We start from the raw sequence: 21,595 nt of genomic DNA on the forward strand, positions 1-21,595 counted from the left end.
TTGTTATTTGCCTTCAAAACCCACCTCTATAACAAAAGATAAGAATCATTTGACTCCAAAAAAAAGTAATTTTTAAAACATGTGTCCTTCTAACCCTCAAACTGAAATTGAAAGTGATGTGATTAATGTATTTTATTTATGTCTTTGAGTGAGACTATCAAGAAGACATAATTGCAGTTTCTTTCTTTTAAAGATCCGAAGAATGCATTTGATTGAAGTGATTAATTTTTTACTAAATCTTGATCAAATGTCTTCCAAAGTAAAAAGGTCAAATAAAAAGCTATCCTTAATTAAAATGAATAGAATTGATTTAATAAAATTATAATGTTTTTAATGACTGTGGAAGATTGTGTTCAGGACAGAACACTGACATTTTGCCTTAATCAATGCATATTTTATTAAAATCAATGTGGTGTATTATGTAAGGCCTATTGAAAAGAACTTAAACAAAGTTCAATCTATAAAAAGTAACCAATTCTAATTCAATTGAAATTTAACATGATGTTAGGTACAATGTTCATCCAACACATAATTATTGAGTGCTTACAATGCATTAGGTACTTAGAAAATATCTATCAGAAGTCACTTTTCCTTCCCTTAATGTATATAGTATAAAATAACTAGCTTAAAATTTTGAATCGAATTCAACTGCACCAAAATACATAGTATTTCACTAGCATTTTAAATAATTATGTCTGTTATATTTTAAATAAAACTTCAGTCCAAAAAAATTGAATGCTAATGGACTTTCCAATTCCAGTAAATGACTCCAGTTGTTAATGGAAAGTGTAACAGTCTCCATTTCAAATTCAAAGGGAGATTTTGGTACTGAAAAATAATGGCTACTTATACTTCACAGCATGTAGTTTTGTTTCTACTGAGTTGTCCTCTCTTACAATAAAAATTAGGTGTCTAGCCATGCCTATTTTTTACTTTAGCTTCCAAGAGGCTAAGATACTAAACTTCAGGAATCAAGCAGGGTGTTACTTGTTATTAGCCTCATGTCATTGTCTTGATCTTGAGTGTCCATTCAAACTACTTTTTTCTCTGATCTTGATTCTTATTGATCTTGAATTTTACTTGGTTACATCTGTTTTTAACAAAGATGTTTCCAAACAAATAAGAAACAAAGTGATTGGATAGAGTAAAGTAAAATGTAACTTTTAAAAATATATATGTTTTAACTGTTTGAGGGATGAAACAGTATTTTAGTCATTATTTTCCTGCAGTACTTTGCTCAACTCTTGTCATATAGCAGATAATCATACATTCTTATTTTAAATTCAGTAGATAACTTTATTCGTTAAGTCAACAAGTGTATACTGAGCACCGACAGCGTTCCAGGTACATTGCTCAATGATGAAGTTACAGACAGAAGTTATATAGAAGCTGGCTAATGATCAGAGCAGGCTAATTGCTATAACAAATAAACCCCAAATCTCAGAAGCCTAAGATAACAAAGCTCAGTGCTCACTCATGTCATAGTCCTAAGCCAGGGAGGGGACTCTCTGTCTCATGATAGAGGCTTCATATTTTCCGTATGTAGTCCTTAAAGTGGCCTTGGATATCAAAATCCACTTGAAGATGGGAATGAGCAAAATTGTAGAGGTTCCTGTGAAAGGGAGACTCCTGTGAAAGTTTAGAGCCAGTGAACAGCCACTTGCATCCATATTCCAGGGGCTAGGATTCAAACCTAAAATTCCATCTAACTTTTTTAAAGTGTATATTTGTTGAAAGGGGCTGGGAAATGTCTTCATGAATGACCAGGAGAAAAAGAAAATATGACTGGTGACCATCAAGCGTTATATCTCTCATAGTCCACCCGTCTGGCTGCCATGGAGCATACTTGCCTATCCTCCCAGGAGACAACGCAAGAATCATATGGCTTTTCATGCTCTAATAAGAGCCACCTGCCCAGCATGGACACATGTCCACTTGATAAGTAATGATGGGCTAAGTTCAGGAAAATGACAATGAAAATTCCTGGTCTAAACATAAAAAAAATGAAGGACACACAGAATTCACTGGTCTGGTTATGAAATCCATTTGTTTCAGGGGGTGAGGGAAGCTCTTTGATTAGGCTTTAATTCTGTTTTGTGAAAGAATAACTCTGTCCACTTTCTACCATTCTCTTTGCCATATCCAAAGAAGATGTGAGGAGGTATGTCTTCCTTGGGAACTTCACAGCTTCCCCAGCATTATTCTTACCACAATAAATGTGTCCTGAAAATCAAATAGGCAATGGGTTGCTTCATTTTTAATTGAAGGAAGGAGATTGTTTTTGGTTTGTTTGTTTGGTTTTTGTTCATTTGTTTGTTTGTTTTGCATTTCCCAGGATTGTAGTGCTGTTAGCAATAAATCTTCAAAAATACATCTAGGTTTTGATATATTTGATTCCAGATGACCCATGTAGCTCTCTCTGACTATACCCAAAGTTTTTTCTGAGATTGTCTCAATCCTGTCTCAGTCTGGTCAGTATGCTGTAACAAATGCTATGGATTGGAGGATGTAAACAATAAATGTTTATTTCTCACAGTTCTAGTGACTAAGAAATCCATGATCAAATTGCCAGCCTATTTGGATCCTGGTGAGAGCCCTCTTCCTTGTTTGTAGATAGGTATCTTTTTGCTGTGGCCTTACTAGAGATTATTTCTCTCCTATCTTTTCTTGTAAGAGCACCAAACCCATCATAACAGCTACACCTTTACAACCTAATTATCTCCCCATTGAGAATTTAGCTAAGCTACTCCATGATATTTTTTGTAATTTATTTATTTTAATTAGTTTCAAATATAGAGTACATTGGTTAGGCATCTATATAGTTCATAAAATGATCCCCCCAATTGCTCCCTCCCTCTCATGACCCTCATCCTAGCCAATATATTAATGCTAACTGCATTCCCTATGCCATGTTCATGACTATCCATCAGCTACTAATTTGTACTTCTGCCCCCAGTCCCTCCAAATCCCTCCTCTCTTTCTGTCATCAAATTGTCCACTATATTTGTGAGTCTGTTTTTGATTAGTTTGTTCTTTTTATTCCTTAGATTCTGCATATGAGTGAAATCATATAGGTTTATCTTTCTCTGTCTGATTTAAATACTTTCTAGGTCCATCAAAGCAATATCTTTTTCTATCCTCTTCCTTTTAGACTGTGTATGCCTTTTAATCTGAAGTGAGTCTCTTGTAGGCAACATAAGTAGCGGTCTTGTTTTTATCCATTCATTCACTCTATCTTTTAGTTGGAGCACTTAATTCTTTTCCATTTGAGGTTCTTATTGACAGGAAAGTAGTTGTTACCATTCTTTATTCCTGTTTTTTGATACATGTTTTTTCTTCTTAAAGAAGTCCCTCCAACATTTTCTGTAATACTGGCTTGGTGGTAATAAATTCCTTTAGCTTATTTTTGTCTGGGAAGCTCTTTATCTGTCCTCCAACTTTAAATGAGAGCTTTGCTGGATAAAGTATTTTTGGTTGTAAATACTGGGTTTTCATCACATTGAATATTTTTGGTTGTAAATACTGGGTCTTCATCACATCGAATATTTTTTGCCAAATCTGTATGCAGCTTATAACTTACTTACAATCAATTAAATGTTGTAACTCCCCCACCCTACCCCAATTCCAGAATGCTATTTTAATATTGATGGAGCAATTTCCAATCAATGACATTTTAGAAAGGGGTAAATAAGATATTGAATATGCAAAGCAAGAAAAGCCACTCCCTATCTGTTTTCAGTGCATTCTAAATTTAATGGTGTTTCACACAGTTTCTATACCTCTTTAGCTGGTGGGCATGATCAAGGTCTCCAGGTGAAGTCAAACGGGATTCCAATATTTGCCTCATGGGTTTTACACCCCCCATGCCTTTGATCAAATGGTGGTGGGTTTTTTTTTTTTTTGACATACTTTTCCCAACTTTTCTCTAGCAAGCATCTCCTAATATGTCATTTTACTTGAGCCTCGCCTCTTCTCTGAAACCTTTTCTGATGTAGATAACCTTTACTCAGAAGTGGAAATGACAACCATCTCATCTTTGCCCCACAATCTATCATTTGTGGAATGCTCCTGATATTTCATTGCATTTCTTTGTTTGTAGGTAAGGTTACTCTGCCTCCAGTCCCTTACCCCTTACAGCAAAGACTCTCTCTCATTCCTCTTCCAGTCACAATCATTTACTTAGAGCATAGTAGTTATTTAAGAAGTCTTGTTGAATAAATTAATACATATGCTCCATACTAATTTTAGCCTATAGGGAACTTTATGATGAAACTAAGCTTTTAGAGTAATTTTAAAGTAATTTGAAGATAAATGTTTTCAAATTTGAGGAGGGAGGTAAATACCCAGAAGAGGTATTGCTGGGTCATATGGTAATTCTATTCTTAATTTTTTGAGGAACTTTAATACTGTTTTCCATAGTGGCTGTACCAATTTACATTCCCACCAGCAGTGTCTGAGGGTCCCTTTTTTCCCACAACTTCTCTAACACTTGTAATATTAGTCAGCCATAAGGAAAGATGAAATACTGTTTGCAAAAAAGTTAGATCTTGAAATAATCATACTAAGTGAAATAAGTCAAACAGAAAGTTGAGAATCATATGATTTCATCCATATGCGGATATAAAACTGAAAGCAATGAAAAAACAAAACAAACTCATAGATACAAACAACAGTTTCGTGGTTACCAGAGGGAAGGTGGAGAGGCGGGAAGTAGATAAGGGTGAGGAGAGGTCAAATATATGGTGACAGAAGGAAATTTAACTTTGGGCAGTGAACACACAGTACAACATACAGATGACATACAATTGAATTGTACGCTTGAAACCAATATAATATTATTAATCAATGTCACCCCAATTATTTAAAAAAGTAATTTATAACCTAAAAATCCAAGTTGGAAGAGGGGTTCCTTAGTGATAAAAATTTAGAGGGCTGGAGGCCTTCTAAAATGCATGTCACTATCACGTGGCTGAAAGTGTAAGTACTATTCTACTGGCTGCGTGGTTTATTTAGATTTAGTAGCCTGCACTTTCCTCATATACAAGGCATAAGTCTAATCTCTGTGGAATCCCCTTTTCCTTCTGTATGAATCAAACTGGGGTGCTCATCTTTTCAAATTTGCTACAACAAATAAAACCACTAAATAAGCAGCTCCCATTCATTTCTTTTTTATGGCTGATAGTCATTCCCAGCAAACAGCAAGCGTTATCCTGGGATGAAAGCAACTATAGTTCATGGTTTTCATTTCATTGTAAGTCACAGTGACTATCTCCATCACGTGTCTTTTTTTTAAATGTAAAGCAAAAGTTAAAATATATGTATTTTAAAAATTCCTCGAGAAAGTGTTATAAGAAAGTTTTGTTCCAGAAACAATTTCAGTGAGTATGGCCATAAGAAACATCATAGAAGGGTTAAACTATCACCAGAAACATTTAACCCGATTATTCTTTATAAATATATATGTGCATATTGTACATATATAGACAGATGCAATCAAGAGTGCTTAATTACAAATGCCTCAGCTCCTGTCAATATCAAACTTTAATGTTTTATCAGTCCTCAAAGCTGTCACTACAGCTGGCAGCATTCTTGGACCTATTATAGCAGCAGCTGTTGGAGGTACACAAACTCACCTGCCTTCATTCAAACCCTCATCTCCTTCCTGGGGAAGCTGGACTAGGATGTTAGAACGGTAGCTGTTAGAGGCTGATAGACTCATCTGCATTTGTACCCTTCTCTCTTCCTCGGAAAGCTGGACCAGAAGAGCCAGAGTAAATGCAAAAGAATTCTAGGAGACTAATTTAGAGGGTAATGGCTGCACTTAGAGACAGGTACTCTGATTAGTACCATTTTATAGACAAAGGCTTAGAAAGAGTAAATGACTTGCCCAGAACCATAGAGCTGAGTTAATGACAGAGGACTTGAAGACATTTGCCTTTCAATTTTATTTGAAAAAGAATACAAACAAAGAAGTTGAAAATGTCTCTATGATTTTCCTTCTTCTTCTTTGAACCTAAGCCAAAAAGAGAGAAGACTAACGGCCATGCATGTAAGCAAATTATTTCCCTACCAGAGCCATTCCTTCAATATTTTGGGAAGTCTAACAAAGTTCTACTTGTTCATAATATGCCTAAAATTTGTCTATCACATGGTTAATGTTTGTAGACATTCTCAATCCTAAAAATATAGTATCTATGTTCATCTGAGGTAGATGTGACTAGAAATGTGCCATGCATCCAGTTTTTTTCAAACTCTCCCAATTACAAAGATACCTAAAAAAAGAGATAATGAGAGAATTTAATTTCAAAATACATGTTTGTAAATATCACATAAATTATCTATTACTTTTACCAGAGGAGTTTTGGGGACAATTTCTTAAGCACCACCTACTATGTTTTGGTAACTTAAACAAGGATGTCTGTATACACTATCTAGTTTCATCTTTATGACATCCCTATATATGAAAAAGTATTTAACTCAGAGGTTAAATAAAGTATAAGGTCATAGAAAGATTAAGAGGAGAAACCAAAATTTCAACATAGGTCTGACTACCTATACAATACAAGACACCCTTACTTCCTGCTCCTCAATAAGATGAATGCAAAATACTTAGCAAAAGACTCAAAATTGAACTTTTTAGTACTTTCTCTCAATTTGTTTTCTGAGTTTTTTATTTTTATTTTTTGAACTTGAAAACATCTTGCACAGAAGCATCCTCTGCTTTTTTTTTTTTTTTTCCCCCTGAGAGGTGCTAAATAAATAGTTTTGGTGATATGTGGCCAAGATTTCAAATTTGTCAGAATTCAATTATTAAACTGATATTTAGGTATTTATTGAGTCATAAGAACTCTGCACAATGACTTTGAAAAATTGCCTTGACTCATGGTTCATATCTGAGGCTTTACAAAATGTACATTTTTAAATATAATACGGGTGCCATGAAGGTTACAGACACATTGCATTCATATTCAGTAACACTTTATAATCCTGAAAATAAAATACTGGTTACTTTTAGGAAACATTTCTTCCTGCTTACATTTCTCATTCTAAAACCATAAGTCATCTATGAGAGGAGAAACAGTTAAAGAGCTTTCAGAAAATGGAAAAATGGTTAGTCAACATCAAAATAAGGATTAATATTATACTTGATTTCAAACAAATGCAAGGCATCATTTGAGTTCAGCAATTAATAATGGCATATTTCATTCCAATGAAGCTTTCTCTAAACATATATCTAATTATTAGAACATCTTCTGAGATTTTGAATAACACTATAATGTTTATAATTTCTCTTTTCATTTGTCAACATAAAATAGGTTGAGCCAAAAATCTTCACACCTTGGGGAATATTTATAGGGAGCAAAACTGTTGTCTTAATAATTCTGATAAATTCTTTATCTCCAAATGGTAAATTTACTTGAAGCTGTGGAAGCTGCCCCAGGTAGAGCTCAAAGACAGTTTCTAAATGACCCTCTTTATGTCCATTATTTCCTTCTTCCATGACACCAACTACTTCCAGTTGCTGGGATCTTCATCAAGGAAAGAAGAAAGGTAAATGAATATCCCTCCCAACTATTTACCAAGGGCTCTGTTTTTTCCAGAGTTTCCCCTCACCCTCTCCCCCACCACCAGGAACCTATTGCAGACAGAGAACATAACCTGGTCTACTCAGAATTTTAGAAATACAAACAATGACCTTAAATGACTGTAGATTTCAAGAATGGCTCTCTATCATCTATTTTCTTCAGTCAACTCTAAAGAGATCTCTAAAGTAAGACCACTACAAAATGTCTTAATGAGGTAGGTTATTATTTCAACATCCCTACAAAAGCACAATAGCTGGTATATTCCTGAAGGAAGAACTAGAGAAAGATGGGACATCAAGTAGAGTTTGTTGAATATAAATGAACACTGGTGAAGAAAGAAAAGTGACAGAATGGTACAGACTGAGGTGGGTGAAATAAAGAAAAGCACCATTAGTCACTGCACACCGTAACATACCTAGGGCTGAGCTACAAGCATTCCATAAGGCAGGATTCCAACCTCGGCACTATTGGCATTTAGACTGGTTAACACTTTGTTCTGGGCTCTGTAAAATGCTAAACGGTGTACAATATTTAGTAGCATGTCTACTGTTTACCTAATAGGTGTTGATAATACCGCTCTCTTTTATTTTAACAATTGAAAATGTTTTCAGATATTGCCAAATATCTCTGAGGGGCATATATGTTCCTAGCTGAAAACTATGGCCCTAAGGTATACAAATTAATCTCAACTCTGCTCATGAGGAAAGCATTATCATGTTTGTGGGCCATTTCTCCCTGCCCAGGAAAGAAATAATTGAGAGAGTGAACTCTCATTATGGGCCAGACAAACTCAAAAGTAGTTTATATACAAACTCATATAAACTCTATGGGTTTGTATATGGCATAATAGTTATTATTATCCCCATTTTATAGATGAGAAAGCCAAGGAACCTGCCTGAGGTCACATTTTTAGTAACAGAGCCAGTACTTATCCCTCAGCAGTGAGTGTTGCTCTGCAAGGTAGCCAGCTCCCCTGGTTTGTCCAGTGTAATCCCACTGCAAGAAGAGTTTGGGAATTTCACACCAAGGCCATTCTCCTAACACATAAAGCTATCTCCTAAACCATAAAGAGGGATGTGAGACTATAGGATGATGTTGTACTCACGAGTACGACTTTGAAATTCCTGTCTCTCCTAGGAGAACAAATAGCATCTTCTAGTTTGTAAATCGAATCTGGCACGTGGTCTCCAGGCTCACATGGAGTCCACCAAATGTAGGAAGCAGTCCTGGGAACTGATAGGCAGTGTTTTCTCCAAAAAAAAAAAAACCACTTTTTAACTATCTTTCCCATTTTCACAACCTCATCCCTCTTTGCTCATCCATCTCAAAACACATATCCTACCAAAGATTATTTATCTATAAGAATAATAAATTTCTACAACTGTGCCAATGATGGTTAATTGTATGTGTAAACTTATCGGGGGTAAGGGACTCAGACAGCTGTTAAGACAATTTCTAGGCATGTCTGTGAGGATGTTTTGGGAAGTGATTAGCATTTGAATCAGTAAATTGATGAGAGATTGCCCTAGCCAAAGTGATTGGGTGTCATTCAATCCACTAAGGACCTGAAAAGAACAAAAAGGAAGAGGAAGGGTAAATTTGGTCTTTGTTTCAACTTGGACATTAATCTTCTCCTGCCCTGGTGCTTCTGGTTCTTGGGTGTTTGGACTTGGATTGAGACTCACATCATCAGCCCTCTAATTTTCAGACTATCAGACATAGACTGAATTACACCATTAGCTTCCCTGGTTCTCCAGCCTGCAGATGGGAGATGGTGGAATTTCTCAGTCTCCATAATTGCATTTTATATATATATATATGTATGTATATATGTATGTGTATATATGTACATATATGTATGTGTGTATATATGTACATATACATATAAAATGTGTTATAGGAATAATATTGTATAGAGCATAAAGAAATGAGAACTTTTGGGACTTTACAAAATGGATTCTATGAAAGCTATGACAGTAATGTCAACTAGCACATAATGGGAACTCCCTTAGGGTATAACTGAAACACAAAACCACAGAAAGTCAATCATGACTGTCCTGGATAAGCCTCCATCTGCAGGGATAGATAAGCATAAGGATCCCATCTTATAAGGTCCATATAAACTGAACACCTTAGACAGACAAGGCTCAAGCCTAATCCAAGAACATCATGGATGGATGCACCAAGAGCCAAAAACTCTGACCTTCTGACATGTCATAGCCACTGGCTTGGGACCATCACACGGTTATCTGCACTGCTCATCAACAGAGCTCACTTGGAGACATTAAGGATTTCCAGCCCTTTGTTCTGTCGCATAAGACTCAGTACTTTCCCTCTCTCTGTGCTGTGTGTTAACCTGCATGGGTACCTAATTGGTTTATCTGAAAAGGTTCCACTCGAACCTGTTATTGTGGAAAGACCCAAATGCATTCAAAGGTGTTACTTCGGTAGCCATGTTTTTTGCTTGCAACACTGGATTACTCAATTATCAATTACTAATTAATGAATAGACAAGAAAATTTACTTGCTAAATATACATGCTTTTGAGTGAGAAAACCTAGTATCAAGTACTAGCATCACTATTGACAAGCTCTGTAAGTAAAAAATTCCTGTTTGATACAGTTAGATGTGGATAACAAGCATCACTTTTCAACAGTTCATGTTAGGCAATATATGAAAGCTCCTGTCAAAGGGGCCGGGAAGTCGAGTATTTGTGGTTTGAACAGGGATGTAGATGGATGAGGGTTTAAGTAGTGAGAGCGGATGCTGGGCTTCCTCTTCCTAACTGCCTTTTCTCAACAGAACAGGATGAAAGACAAAGGAGAATCCACTGTGCTGTCAATTAGCAGATTCCAGACCAATTGCAGCATCTTCTTTCTTTCCTGAAATGTGGCAGCCTATTGATTCTGCTTTGAAAAATTAAGACCTCATTTCAGGGAATATAACTTCTTCTATTTTGCTCATGAAGAAGCAATGTTAAAAAATAAAAATACATATATATTCCTTTAGAGCGTTGATGCAAATGGATTGAGGCAGTAAAAATGACTCTTCCACTATTCCATTTTCATAATCTTTCCCCAGGAACATAAATATTAATACGGTAACACTTTCCAAGAGAATGAATTGATAAATTTGCAAAGCCTCCAGGAGCACTTCACTTTAAGCCATTGTTTCCAGAACCTCCTCCTTTCCAAGGACCTCTCAGGTAGAAATCCTAATGGATGCAACTCACACCTCAGTTGCAGGCAAAGGCAGCTGGAGAGAAAGTCAGGAAGGAAAGACACCTGAGAATGCATATATAAGACTTCTTAGTTTACCAGACATTTAGACAATCTGAGCCACTCTATCAACTTCCTAAGTCTTAATTTTCATTCTTATCATGCCCCCCAACAATTACTTACCCTTCTGGTATTCAGCCAGAAAGAAAGCCCAGAAGAGGACTGGTGAAGAATTAATTTATATGCAGGCATTTGCAAGGAGGTGCTTAGTTAACATCTGTCCTTTTCTCTTCTTCAAGGTCAGTAAAGTCCTACTTTCAGCCCCATCTTCCCATTGGTGCCTTCTCCATCCCGTCTCCAGATACACATGCCAAATTATGGCTTCTCCTAAATTGTTTTCTTCTTCTTCCAGAAAGTTGCCACTGTGGAACAAAGATCTCTTAATTACCTAATTTGAACTGAGAAGCTTATTCCTCTCTAAGAATCTGAACACTAAACTGATTTTTCCCAAAATATAAGTCTAAACAAATACCTCTATAACAGTAAACAGAGTAATACTAACAAATAGTACACTGAAAGATGAAACTCACCGGATAAATGTAATCTTTTTCTTTTATTGCTCTTGACCATAGCTAACTTTAATCTTGTTAGAGTCTCTAGTCTTGGAATGAAACTTTTTGTAATTCTTTATCTATATTTTATTAGAACCAAAACTGTACCAGGACATCAAAATATTATTCCAATCTGCCATTAAAAATCCCTACAGAGATGCCCGCCATGGGTCTTTCAGGCATTACTCCAATGACACAGCCTGGTGTTGAAGTCATTTATTAAAGTCATTTATTAATGTCTCTATTAAATCTTCCAGATTACATAAGGAAAAAGGAGACATACCCTCATGATGAAGTACCTAACAATCCAAGGAGAGTATAAATGACTTCCAATCAGTAAGATTTTTTCCACTTAAATTGGATAAAACAGCCTGCAGCTCATCATATATTTTAAGTGGCTGCTGATGGCTAGATGGATGAGAAATCTACATAGCACTTCTTACGGCAAGTATTTGAGCTCGAAAACAACCATCTTCTCCTGGCCTCCAGGTACAATTTAAGGTTCTAACAAACCAGAACCTTTGAAAAACAAATTTAAACAAAGGTTTAATTCATTTTTGTTTAGTTAGGCCAAGATTTAAAATATCTCCATCACATTTTGCTAGAGATCTTTGCCTTTTAAAGGAAGATGTCAGATTTGGCAATCCAAAGCAATAAATTTCTCATGTTATAATGTAAGACAGGACACATCATTGAGACTGCTATACTATTACCAAGTGGAATGCACTCTTTCATTCATAACATATTTATCATGTCAGACACTGTTCTGAGGGATTGGAAACATTGGTGAACAGACTGAAATCCTCCTCCTCATGGGATTGGAAATTTGTGGGAACTTTTAATTCTGGAAAGTAGGATCATATCTTTATTTTCTAAGTATCTGGTTTGACATTGTGCTGGCTGTTCCTTTACTAGCCAACATGTATTGAATGCATATTATGTACCGACAATGAAGGACCCAACATGAATGCCTTGATCCTTGCTCATGAGAAGTCACAGTCCCCTAGCACTAACCTGTTACAGCTACAGTGGAAGTCCATACAGGGCCAGAAGAGCAACAGGAGATGGAGACAAGACTAAGGGGAGGAGGCAGGAAAGGCTAATTAGAGGAGATGTTGCTACAGCTGAATCTTGGAGGATGAGTAGCTGATCTTCAGATAAATAGAGAAAGGTGTAGGGTTAATGGAAAGGATGGAAATTCCAGGCAGAAAGAAAATAGTATTAACCAAAGCAGAGAGAGAAAAAGCAGTTTGGTGTGTTTGGAATGGCCAGAGGTAATAAACAGTTCTAAATCGCAAACCAGAGATGGGTCTTGTGGAATCAATGATCAAGGCTTTCTCGGTCTCCTTTGGGGGCAGATACCAACCCAAAGCCCATACTACATCCAAGAAAGAAGTTTCAATTCATATAAAACAGGAAAAATCAAGCCTGCATGCTTCTGTGAATAGAATATTTAACATTGAGTACAGAAAGAATCATTTTGGCGTTTGCAGGACAGAAATGATATAGGACTCAGTCCAACCTATACTATCAAACCCTAAAGGAAGATGACAGGTCATTGAATTTTTTGAAAGGCACACTTTGTAGGACTTACATGCAGGTCATTTTGATGGTCAGTCCTTAACATATCCTCAAACACATCCTTCAGTGATGGGCCTGTTTGTCTTCTCAGCCTTACTGACTGTGGAGAACTAAATATGCCTTTAATATTTATGTGTGCTGTGAAAACTTCTTCTACATACATCCCTTTGTGGGAAATAGCCAAGATCAATGCAGGATGACATGTACTAAATGAAGAAATAAACAGAAATATTTATTTCTCTGTCCACAGATCACAATGCCTCCGAGGGTGAGAACAAATTGGCAGCAACAATATAGTATTCCAAGCAGGCATTGACTGTCTCTATGAAGGCCAGTGATGTAGGATTTTTTTTCTTTTGTCATATGAGAGAGATCTATGCAAAAACACAATAAAAGGAAAATTATATCTTAAATGCAGTTTCTTCATGACTGTTCTGGGATTTGATGTCTCAAAACTCATTTTGTTTGGGGTTATAATATGTAGAAACACTGAGTACTAGGTGATTTAAATACTTTATCCCATTGAATTCAGGCTCTTCCAATTTAAGTATCTTTATTGACATTGCATACATTATGAAACAAGTAAGATGTTGGGTGAGTGGGAGAGTTACCTTGTCCAAGAGCATCAGTAGAAGTGATTCAGTTTGTCTTTAAACAAAATTTATCTGGCTCCAAACATTGTGCATCTTTTCCCATGAATATTACACTCCATGGACATGATTGAATATATAACATGTAACATATAAATATGAATATTGCATGTCTTAGGTGAGTTTTCTCAAAAGCAAATCCTAAGATAAGGATCATGATCAAATTACTTGTTAAGGAAAAACTAGTGAGACAGACAGACAGGCAGCAAAGAAGAGCCAAATAAAGGTGCGAATTCAGACTAACGTCATCCTACAGAAGCAGCAACAGCCAATCCTACAGGGGAAATTATAGTGTAATTTATGTTTAGACCTGTCTTGTCCAGGTAAGGGAGCTGCGTCTCCATGACCTTACCCCTGTATGTCACTGGAAAGGTCTTCCCTGGAATGATATAAACTCTCAGGCACTTTGGCTCTCTGCAAGAATCATTCCACTGGTCTGAAGAAAGTACCTGAAAAAAAAAAAAAAAAGACAAGAACTTCCCCACATTGGTAGAGAATTATATAGAAACATTAAAATGTATTTCAGGGGATGCATGCAGAGCACTAAGTTCTGCTACAATATTTCAAAGAAAATTTTCGTAACAAAAACTTTGAGCACAGTTTCATACTTTAACAGGTGGATCCACAATCAGCACCAGTACCAGCCCCTTCCCAACTAACATGAAGACAGGGGTCTGGATCTACAGATTCTCCTTTCTGCCTTCTCTCCCCTGGCCACTGCTTCAGTTCTGACAAAGGCAACCTGGGGCTGAGACTTGATGGCACCAGCTGCTGGTGGGTGGAATCGAAGGTCTTTCCTTAAACTTCGGATGTGTGCTGAAGATGCCTGGAGTATATCTCCTGAATTCCTTGGACCCTCAACACTCAGCCTATTTTTTGCCATTGTTCAGTCTTCACAAGGTTCTAACAGATCTGGAGTCTTTGTTTGGTTCTTGTCATTTTCCCCTCTGAGAAGCAATAGCTTAACTTCTGTAGGCCATGATGAAGAGCTGCATAGTGTAAGGTTATCAAAGTTATAGAGACAATGATTTGCATATGGCTTCTGCCACTTACTAGACCTGGATCTTGGGTAAGTGAAATAACTCCTCTCAGTTTCCCAACCTGTTAAGTGAAGAACAAAAAAGGTATTTCTGATGTTCTTGTAAAGGTTTAATGTGGTAATGTATAAAACAACTACTCAGTGATGTGTAGCTGTCATTTTCTTTATTATTGTTATTTTAATTTGCTCTCTTAAAACTATGACTTCCTGTGGTATCAATGGCAGGTCATATTGGGTTAAATTCATAATTCTCGTTGGTAAACTAAATGAGACTATAGGCTACTCTATCAGAAAGTTAGCCCTAAAATCATATTAGATCACTAGAGTTCTTCTTCCTTACTTTTCTTGAAACCCTAAGATTTCAATATTCAAGGAAACAGAAACTACACAAGCTATGACAATGACAAACTTGGCCTCAGCAACAATTGTCCACAAAGGCCAAACACTATAACTAGCTAATGCTTATGTCACACAGAGCAGTGCAATATATTCTGACACATGGTAACTTAGATTCTTTATTCATAATGTAAACTTCTGATTTGCAAGGTGGAGGGAGATACAGCAGCAATAAACAAATTAGAATCAACAATAGAATCCATCAGTATTCTTGAGAGAATTAAGCCTAAATGACTTAAAGCATCCAGTGTATGGAATTAATGAAATTATTTCCTTATATACCATCATTGGAAAAACTGAGGAATTAGACACAAAAATTACTTTCTATGTTCTGTAGTTCATATGAGGAGCCCTAATTGAAAAAGACTAATATAAACTAATACTTCATTAATAGACATGCAAACTGAGGTTAGAGAATATAAACAACAATCTATGTTATATGGCAAAACTAAAGACAACAAAGTTATTTGCTAAATAGCCCCTACTGTTATATAAACTGATCACTGGGAATCAGGTTAATTTTTTTTTAATATTTCTCCTTCTATCCCTTTCCTTCTCCCCTATTTTTTCCCTCGTCCCTCTCTCTCTAGCAATAGAGAAGGAGAGAGAGAATCCTCAAATGAGGTCTGATTAAGACCCATCACACATCAACATAAAGGAGCAGCAATGTTAAGTTAAGGTACATGATATTAAACAGTTAAGAGCAAAGAAGCTTGGGAGTTACCGACACTGGAGATCCTCATTTAATAATGTCAGTGGTTCCTCTACTTTGATCCTATAGCACCTTGTGCTGACACTTTCCTAGAATTTATCCCACTGGACCTTGATTTTCTGCTTTTGTATTTATCTTTCCACTGAATCATGATAGCAGAGAAACAAGTTTAACCCTTTCTAATCTTAGTCTCCTAGCAGTATCTGGCACATAAAATCCATCAATACAGAATAATTGAAGAAACAAATAAACCAACTTATAAAAGCCATTTCAAAGATTAAAATGGTTGATCCAACATGAGAAATATGTACTGCTAAAGTGAGTCAACTTATAAATTCTTTACAATACTTTGACATTGGAAAATATTACCATATGTAAATATATGTGTGTATATATATATATATGTATACATATATACATATATGTATATGTATTCACTCGATCAGAACCATATGCATTTTATTTCGACATATCAACATTAACTTATGTGAAATTTTACACCATTTAAATTAGCATTAAAAATAATGAAGTACATAGAAGAAGACTATTTTCTCATCTTAAAAATGTTAATGACTCAGCTACATGAGTTGTATTGTATTCAAGTTGCAATAATTTATATAATAAATCTTGTGGGCAAATGATTGAAAACTGAATTGCCTATAAGGCTTATTCAGTTAATTTAAATCAAAAATTAGGTTGAGCTTGGATTTTGACAAGTTGAAGACTGAATTCATGCCATGCCAACATGGGGTGATTGTGACTCAGCTTCAGGCTATTACTCCACCAGTTTTTCAAAAAAAAAACAGAAATGTGGATGTATATGTAAAATCTCCAAGTGTTTAAATATTAACCAACATTGTGTTCATCAAACAAATTTGCTCATTGCCTGGATTGAGCATGAGGGCTTAAGAGTCTAAATGACCATATGACCATAGGTAAAAATGACCATGGGTAAAAACAAAATTTGAGAAGTATGAAACATCTACACATTGACCAAAGTGAGTCAATTGGAAGATTTATGTTTCTAATTTTTTAAATTCTTTGTTACACCCCCATGCACTTAGTCTAAGTTTCTGCAAATAATGGATATTTTAGACATAGATTTTACCTATTAGAAGATTACAGTTTAGAACAAAGCAAGTTATAAATAAATAAGCCACATAGAAAGCAAAATTGACTATATTTTTTGTGCTCAATTTCTATGTTCTTCCATCATAAACCCATGCACTTCTGTTTTCAGCTCTTGACACTTATGATTTTAACTTTTACAATTTCAATTATGTCTTATCAGTCCTAAAGGTCAATGATATTTAGAAAATCATCTCTTTCTTGAGATATAAAAGTGAAAGAAAAATGTGATGAGATCAACATAACAAGTGAAACAGCCTAATCCACAACCCAGCAGTCCATCTCAAAACATATTCATCTGTTTTTATTCTCTAATTATTATGTGTAATATATTTTAAGAAGAGATGAAAGTATTGTTTTTTAAAAAAACTACCACTAGCTCTTAAGATATGCAGACACAAAATTCAGCTTTTAGGACTGGCATAAAACGAGAAAAGAAAGTGAGGTCTTCACCTTGAGTCAAACTCTCAGTAGCATGTCAAAGTTGAACAATGGATCCTTGAAACATTCTCTTCACTTGGCATTCAAGAGCCTACTCTCTCTTGGCAATTTTTGTATCTTACTAGTTATCCCTTCTCAGATACATTTCCAGGCCTCCTCTTCATCTTCTCGATATCTAAATTTTGGAGTGGTGTAGATCTCAGTTGTCACTCTTCTATTTGTTCTATGCGTATTCCCAGGGGATCTCATATCTGCAAATAATACCCATACCTGAGAACTCTCAAATCTTCATCACCAGCCCAGACTTTTCCCCCCACTGACATCTCAAATTTCAGACTCACATATCCTTCTGTCCACTCCTCATATCCACTTGTTTCCTATTCTAAAATACATCAAGCCAAAACCTTCATTTCTCCCCAGCTCCTACCCCAAACATATTCAACCCTTAATCCTCCCATCTTGATAAAAATTCCACTCCTTGCTACCAGCTCCTTAAGACAAAAACCTAGAGTTGTTCTTGTTCTTTTTTATTTCTCATACCATATCACAATCTAACATGAAATATTTTTGGCTCTGCCTTTGACATATATCTAGAATTCGCCTTTCTTCCCATCTCCAAACTAATTCAATCTACTAACATCTTTCACCAAAAATATTTTTATAGCCTGTTTTTCCTGGTTTACCCTTGCCACCTTCCAGGTTATTCTCAACATAACAGGCAAAATGATTTGGTAAAATAAAACTGTCAAAGAGGAAAAATTTAACTCTCTTTTTCTACCCTCCTAAGATCTCCAGCTAGGGCCCTGAAAAATTAGACTGACAAAAGACAGATTAATAAGAGAAAAAGAAACAAAAACTTATTAATGCATGCATTGCATAAACATGTGGACATACTCAGTGATAAGTAACTCAAAGGGGTGGTTAGAACTTGCACTTATAAAGCATTATAGCAAAATCATAATAACTTTCTAAAGTATAAGACAAATAAAAGAAACTTTGAGCTTATAGGGTCAGTAAATTGTGCCAGATAAATTAATAGGGGAAACTAATGGAAGATAATAACAATTTGAGCAACATTTGCTAGGTAGATTCATCTGGTGCCATCTCTGGGCTGATAAATAACTCTAGGGTGATTAGGAACTGTCCTGCCCTTCCTGGTAGACAGAGGGTGGGCAGATCATTTTTCTTTTGTTTTCTTTTTCTCAATTGTCTTTAAGTCAACATAATCCTATGCTAGTGTGGCATATTTTGGGGTGGCATACTCTGAACCCCTTCAAAAGGCAGATTACTGCTCTCTTCTGCTCAAAATCCACTGCAAGCTGGCCATGTCTTTCCTTATTCAGGGTATCCATAAAGTTTAGAAATAGAGACAGTATTATTTTATTATAACGTTATAATAAATAACATTTATTTTATAGTCATCTGTTTCCAGGCTCCTTAGACACTCAGTAAAATCCAAATCTTTATTAGGACATTTGCAACCATGCATAAGAGAGCTTAACTTCCTTCTTCATCACTTACTTCTTTCTCTCCTGTAGCCAACCTGACTTCCTGACTATCCCTTGAACATCCCTAACTCTTTCTTGTCTCAGGCTCTTTGCACTCACAGATAACTGATATCTGGAAGGCTCACTCCTTCTCTGTTTAAATGTCACCATATCAAAGAGGCCTTCCTTGGGCACTCTGTCTCTCTCTCTCTCTAGCCCTTTAATTAACATTATTCATCACTGTCTTTATCACCATCTGGCATAAATATAAGTTTTTTGAGAGTTCCTGACACTTAGTACATACTCAATAAATATTTGTTGAATTAATATCTTAATTAAGCATTATGAAGGACCTAAATAAGATTTATTTTTCAGTATTAATTTATTGATTATTATGACTAGTATGTTACAGAATCAATCTTAAAAGCTTCAATATGGCTTCTCTTGTGAATGTCAACTATTACTTCATTGTTATTGCCACTGCTTCTTTTACTTAATTGTGTTTATATCTCAGTGCTAGAAAAATGACTTGCACATAATAGATGCCTTATAAAATATTATTGAATGACCAAGTAATATTTGGATTAACGGAAAAGAAATGTAAAAAAATATATACATCCCATTTGACACTGCAAAAGGAGAAAGAAAAGAAATCTAAATAAATTTTTTTAAAAATCTTTCTAAAATACACGGTTGTGTTAATACATGTTGAACTTGGGATTCGAAGTAGCCTTTTTGTCTCCCTAAATAAGCAATTGAATGCATGCCCATCTATCTACTGTTCATAGGTAGAGACAAAAGAAAATACTAAGAGAGAGAAGCAAAAGAGAGACGCAAATAACTTTTAATGTTCTGGGGTTGGCGGAAAGATTCCAGGTGCTCACATTCTTGCTGATGTGTGATAATAAGGTATTAAATGATAAGATAGAAGGATGTCTCTGGGCTGTGTCCAGATGTGCTCATCTTTCAGGCATTTGTTTCTCTTTCAACTGCAGGTTAAAGTTTCATAATTTGAAAACTAAAATTCATAAACCGTGCTTTCTCTAAATTCAGACTCTCAAATTGTGTGACCAACACAGATTGAGGAAATGGGGCAGCCAAGAGTGCTTAAAATGTATATGATCAAATAGTTCCATCTGCTTGTTTTCTTACTGTTTCCACGCAGCAGAACTGAGACCTATGGGTAAATGGAAATCGCCTCCCATGGTGTAAGCCTCTCAAGTAGCTATAATTGTATGTTTACTTGCAGATTCCTTTGCAGAGGTCTCCTACCAACTAGGTTTGCTTATTTCCCACCCACACCTTCTGCTTTCCTTCTGTCAGGTGATTAACTGTGTCTCTTAAAATGGATGCCCAGTTTGGAATTCAGAAGAACTGAGTGAAATGGGAAATGTTAGTTTGGTATTAATGAGGAAGAAAATGCAATCAGCAGGCATTTTATTTCTTGAACGTAGAATTCACTTCTCTTAAATTTAGTTATTTATATTGTGATAAATGTATCCCTGTGGTATGTACCTCCACAGGGTACACTGAAGGCACCCTTGCCCCTGGAACCAGGATAAAGAGAGACAAGGGAAAGGGCATCAGGAGGTGAGACCAAAGGCATGTAGGCTCTGGTCAGTCATTTGGATCTGATTCCCAGTGTGATGGGTCACTGGAGGGGTTAAAGCAAAGGAGAGAGGTAACTTGACCTGCCCAGAGAGTTTCACCCTATCCTTTATAGGTAGAGACACTAAGTATTCAAGCAATTCTTAGTTCTGAAGTAATTGTTGAAAAAGACAGAGACTCCCACATACACACCTTTATAAATCAGAAAAATGTCCCCTCTCTGGGTGGATGTAAGGGAAACCTTGTGCCTCTGTGAATAAGGATCAGCTCTCCCCTACCCTCACCCCATGGACACAGACCCACATTGACCCAGTAAAGAGAACAAGCTCCACATGGGCCAGCCAGGTGATCCACCTGCACATGACAACAGAGCTTTCTTGTATGAAAAGGTCAACCACAACTCCTTCAGTTGCACACTCTGTGCTATGCCACTCAGCTGCTCTGTGGTAAGCCCAGCCCTGCAGAGCAGTGCACATCAGAGTCACCCTGGAGGGAAAATGTGGTGCACAAGAACAGATGGGCAGTCAGCCCTGAGAGCCATCCCACTCAACCGGCCATGTTTGGCTCTCTGAGCTTCAGTATTTTTATGTATAATATAGTGGTGGTCATACCAGACTTTAAAACTAGGGCCAAGACTGGAGCCATGGTACCCACAAGAATTGGCTCATGGTGTCCACAGATGCAAAATTATCACTATTATCTAAGCCAGCATCTCTAAGAACAGTAAAGCCCAGGAAAAGAAGTACTGAAATATAATGCACTGGTTTTTGAGGTACATTTGTGGAATTACTTCATTGTTATTGTCACTGCTTCTTTTACTTATTTATTCAACAAACACTCATTTAAAGAAATTCTCACTATATTCCAAATGGATAGATTTTTATTTAACTTTGGTATCTTGATTAACAATCCTAACACAATAATATTCCTAGAATAAAAAAATTTATTGCTATAGAATAAAATTTTTGGAGAAGAAACCACATTTCAAGGGGCAGGAGTGGCTGGAGTTAGCCAGTGGAAGGGCATTCCATGTGTTTGTGGATAAGTGGAAATTAAAAATACTTAGAGTCACATGATCCTGGGCTCCAGCTTTGTATTATAATGCCCCAACTCATTATTCTGAAACTGGGTCAAAATG

General features: G+C 36.2%; 1 long non-coding RNA gene across 2 annotated transcripts in view; it reads right to left on the minus strand.

The window, feature by feature from the left end:
• Positions 1-10,239: 10,239 nt before the first annotated feature.
• The window catches only part of LOC111742156, a 65,157-nt gene continuing 53,801 nt past the window's right edge, over positions 10,240-21,595 (minus strand). Inside the window, exons 1-4 of one of the 2 annotated variants that reach the window (XR_002781218.1) lie at positions 17,375-17,607; positions 13,999-14,095; positions 10,988-11,226; positions 10,240-10,841 (exon numbers count right to left, since the gene is read on the minus strand). This is a non-coding gene — a long non-coding RNA (uncharacterized LOC111742156). Of the gene's footprint in view, positions 10,842-10,987; positions 11,227-13,998; positions 14,096-17,374; positions 17,608-21,595 lie in introns of those variants that run through there. The other variant, XR_002781219.1, reaches the window with a different exon arrangement.

The sequence above is a fragment of the Pteropus vampyrus genome, unplaced genomic scaffold (assembly GCF_000151845.1).
Source record: "Pteropus vampyrus isolate Shadow unplaced genomic scaffold, Pvam_2.0 Scaffold87, whole genome shotgun sequence".
Taxonomy (NCBI): Eukaryota; Metazoa; Chordata; class Mammalia; order Chiroptera; family Pteropodidae; genus Pteropus; species Pteropus vampyrus.